We start from the raw sequence: 5,000 nt of genomic DNA, 5'->3' as shown, positions 1-5,000 counted from the left end.
ATCCATAAGTGTCCCTACCCACTTTGCGCCGAAGCAATACGAATCAAAAAGAACTACGAATGGGGACTTAGAATAATTTTTCATTTTTCCCAACTTTGAAAATAATCACTTGAAAAAAATCTTAGAATCCAAAGAATAGTATACTTGATCGTTCTACAAGTCGAAAATTGGAAAAATAAGTGATATTTTTGCTTGATGCTATTTTTGTCGGTATGCAAAATCGTTGTCAAGATTCTCAAACCTTAAAATCAGGCCAGCCGGCAATTGGCGGGTGAAAATTTCAATCAATTCCCATTCCTCACATCAAACTATGCATATAACAATAGCTTTTATGCTGAATGACGGCTATCCGGCTGTCCCTATCCAAAAATTGAGAAATCCATAAGTGTCCCTACCTACTTTGCGCCGAAGCAATACGAATCAAAAAGAACTACGAATGGGGACTTAGAATAATTTTTCATTTTTCCTAACTTTGAAAATAATCACTTGAAAAAAATCTTAGAATCCAAAGAATAGTATACTTGATCGTTCTACAAGTCGAAAATTGGAAAAATAAGTGATATTTTTGCTTGATGCTATTTTTGTCGGTATGCAAAATCGTTGTCAAGATTCTCAAACCTTAAAATCAGGCCAGCCGGCAATTGGCGGGTGAAAATTTCAATCAATTCCCATTCCTCACATCAAACTATGCATATAACAATAGCTTTTATGCTGAATGACGGCTATCCGGCTGTCCCTATCCAAAAATTGAGAAATCCATAAGTGTCCCTACCCACTTTGCGCCGAAGCAATACGAATCAAAAAGAACTACGAATGGGGACTTAGAATAATTTTTCATTTTTCCCAACTTTGAAAATAATCACTTGAAAAAAATCTTAGAATCCAAAGAATAGTATAGTTGATCGTTCTACAAGTCGAAAATTGGAAAAATAAGTGATATTTTTGCTTGATGCTATTTTTGTCGGTATGCAAAATCGTTGTCAAGATTCTCAAACCTTAAAATCAGGCCAGCCGGCAAGTGGCGGGTGAAAATTTCAATCAATTCCCATTCCTCACATCAAACTATGCATATAACAATAGCTTTTATGCTGAATGACGGCTATCCGGCTGTCCCTATCCAAAAATTGAGAAATCCATAAGTGTCCCTACCTACTTTGCGCCGAAGCAATACGAATCAAAAAGAACTACGAATGGGGACTTAGAATAATTTTTCATTTTTCCCAACTTTGAAAATAATCACTTGAAAAAAATCTTAGAATCCAAAGAATAGTATACTTGATCGTTCTACAAGTCGAAAATTGGAAAAATAAGTGATATTTTTGCTTGATTCTATTTTTGTTGGTATGCAAAAATAGCATCACAGAATTTTTAATTGAAAAAAATTATATTCATGTATAATTGAATGCATAAAATTAAACTAAATTCTATAAAACTAATTTATAATTTATCAGGTAACCGATATTATTAATTTTTAGTGATGACTTGAAAAGTTGATGCTATTTTAGTTGGTATGCAAAAATAGCATCACAGAATTTTTAATTGAAAAAAATTATATTCATGTATAATTGAATGCATAAAATTAAACTAAATTCTATAAAACTAATTTATAATTTATCAGGTAAACGATATTATTAATTTTTAGTGATGACTTGAAAAGTTGATGCTATTTTTGTTGGTATGCAAAAATAGCATCACAGAATTTTTAATTGAAAAAAATTATATTCATGTATAATTGAATGCATAAAATTAAACTAAATTCTATAAAACTAATTTATAATTTATCAGGTAACCGATATTATTAATTTTTAGTGATGACTTGAAAAGTTGATGCTATTTTTGTTGGTATGCAAAAATAGCATCACAGAATTTTTAATTGAAAAAAATTATATTCATATATAATTGAATGCATAAAATTAAACTAAATTCTATATAACTAATTTATAATTTATCAGGTAACCGATATTATTAATTTTTAGTGATGACTTGAAAAGTTGATGCTATTTTTGTTGGTATGCAAAAATAGCATCACAGAATTTTTAATTGAAAAAAATATATATTCATATATAATTGAATGCATAAAATTAAACTAAATTCTATATAACTAATTTATAATTTACCAAGTAACCGATATTATTAATTTTTATTGATGACTTGAAACGTTGATCCTATTTTTGTTGGTATGCAAAAATAGCATCACAGAATTTTTAATTAAAAAAAATATATATTCATATATAATTGAATGCATAAAATTAAACTAAATTTCATACAATTATTTTATAGTTTATCAAGTAACCGATATTATTAATTTTCAATGATGTCTTGGAACGTTGATGCTATTTTTGTTGGTATGCAAAAATAGCATCACAGAATTTTTAATTAAAAAAAATATATATTCATATATAATTGAATGCATAAAATTAAACTAAATTCTATACAACTATTTTATAGTTTATCAAGTAACCGATATTATTAATTTTCAATGATGTCTTGGAACGTTGATGCTATTTTTGTTGGTATGCAAAAATAGCATCACAGAATTTTTAATTGAAAAAAATTATATTCATATATAATTGAATGCATAAAATTAAACTAAATTCTATATAACTAATTTATAATTTACCAAGTAACCGATATTATTAATTTTTATTGATGACTTGAAACGTTGATCCTATTTTTGTTGGTATGCAAAAATAGCATCACAGAATTTTTAATTAAAAAAAATATATATTCATATATAATTGAATCCATAAAATTAAACTAAATTCTATACAACTATTTTATAGTTTATCAAGTAACCGATATTATTAATTTTCAATGATGTCTTGGAACGTTGATGCTATTTTTGTTGGTATGCAAAAATAGCATCACAGAATTTTTAATTGAAAAAAATTATATTCATATATAATTGAATGCATAAAATTAAACTAAATTCTATATAACTAATTTATAATTTATCAGGTAACCGATATTATTAATTTTTAGTGATGACTTGAAAAGTTGATGCTATTTTTGTTGGTATGCAAAAATAGCATCACAGAATTTTTAATTGAAAAAAATATATATTCAGATATAATTGAATGCATAAAATTAAACTAAATTCTATACAACTAATTTATATTTTATCAAGTAACCGATATTATTAATTTTCAATGATGTCTTGGAACGTTGATGCTATTTTTGTTGGTATGCAAAAATAGCATCACAGAATTTTTAATTAAAAAAAATATATATTCATATATAATTGAATGCATAAAATGAAACTAAATTCTATACAACTAATTTATATTTTATCAAGTAACCGATATTATTAATTTTCAATGATGTCTTGGAACGTTGATGCTATTTTTGTTGGTATGCAAAAATAGCATCACAGAATTTTTCATTGAAAAAAATATATATTCATATATCATTGAATGCCTAAAATAAAAATAAATTCTATACAACTAATTTATATTTTATCAAGTAACCGATATTATTAATTTTCAATGATGTCTTGGAACGTTGATGCTATTTTTGTTGGTATGCAAAAATAGCATCACAGAATTTTTCATTGAAAAAAATATATATTCATATATAATTGAATGCCTAAAATAAAAATAAATTCTATGTAACTAATTTATAATTTATCAAGTAACCGATATTATTAATTTTCAATGATGTCTTGGAACGTTGATCCTATTTTTGTTGGTATGCAAAAATAGCATCACAGAATTTTTCATTGAAAAAAATATATATTCATATATCATTGAATGCCTAAAATAAAAATAAATTCTATACAACTAATTTATAATTTATCAAGTAACCGATATTATTAATTTTCAATGATGTCTTGGAACGTTGATGCTATTTTTGTTGGTATGCAAAAATAGCATCACAGAATTTTTCATTGAAAAAAATATATATTCATATATTTAAATGTACAAAATTAAAATAAAACCTGTATAACTGATGTATAAATTATCAAGTAACCGATATTATTAATTTTTAATGATGACTTAAATGTTGATGCTATTTTTGTTGGTATGCAAAAATAGCATCACAGGATTTTTAATTAAAAAAAAATATATATTTGTATATAATTGAATGCACACAATTATAATAAATTCCCTTTTATATATAATTAATTTATTATTCAATATTTATTCATATAAAGGTTGACAATGTAATCATGGAACGGGCAATATATTCTATGTTCAGGCGGTCGAAGTGGACCTACAGGTACAAGTACGCGGGACTCTTGATGCACGTGTTTTATACTAGGTCGGGCAATGGCTTCGCTTCCCATACCCAAGTATACTTCGCTTATAGTATAGCACAGCATTGCCACGAGTCCAAGTCGAAGACAGAATGACTCTCTATGTGGTACGCGCTACGGCGTTTGATATTTCGTGTGTAAAAGGATATAATATTATTACTTTTTCACTCATTTTTTTTTTAACAGAGCGTTAACTTACTTCACTCCAAGTAAAATTATAAAGTTGTCAAAATGAAAAAAGTTATTTCTTATAACCATGTCGTTTAAAAATCTAACGATGAATGTTTTCACATTTATAAATGTGGATGAGAGGAAAGTGTTTGAAATTAAAATCAGCAAAACACCTCAAAATGTATTTAATGTTAATAAAACAAATACAAAATAAAATGTGTTGCACATTTAATTTAAAAAATGTGTTATATCAACACCTAATAAAATGAAAAGAGTTTCATATTTTAAAAGAAAAAAAATCGAAGCTCCCTGGTTGATCCTGCCAGTAGTGATATGCTTGTCTCAAAGATTAAGCCATGCATGTCTCAGTACATGCCGAATTAAGGTGAAACCGCGAATGGCTCATTAAATCAGTTATGGTTCCTTAGATCGTACTCACATTTACTTGGATAACTGTGGTAATTCTAGAGCTAATACATGCAAAATAGACTTCTAACCAGAGATGGGAGGAATGCTTTTATTAGATCAAAACCAATCGGTGGTAGGTTTTACCTATCCATCGTTAACTTTGGTG

The 5,000-nt window shown here is 26.8% G+C and overlaps 1 non-coding gene across 1 annotated transcript in view; it reads left to right on the top strand.

The window, feature by feature from the left end:
* Positions 1 to 4,732: 4,732 nt before the first annotated feature.
* LOC135171831 (small subunit ribosomal RNA) overlaps positions 4,733 to 5,000 on the top strand; it is a 1,921-nt gene continuing 1,653 nt past the window's right edge. The window contains exon 1 of the ribosomal RNA XR_010300657.1: positions 4,733 to 5,000. This exon is cut by the window's right edge and continues 1,653 nt beyond it. This is a non-coding gene — a ribosomal RNA (small subunit ribosomal RNA).

The sequence above is a fragment of the Diachasmimorpha longicaudata genome, unplaced genomic scaffold (assembly GCF_034640455.1).
Source record: "Diachasmimorpha longicaudata isolate KC_UGA_2023 unplaced genomic scaffold, iyDiaLong2 ctg00000113.1, whole genome shotgun sequence".
NCBI lineage: Eukaryota > Metazoa > Arthropoda > Insecta > Hymenoptera > Braconidae > Diachasmimorpha > Diachasmimorpha longicaudata.
The sequence above is the reverse complement of the archived record's forward strand: the minus strand, read 5'-3'. Positions and strand labels throughout refer to the sequence as shown.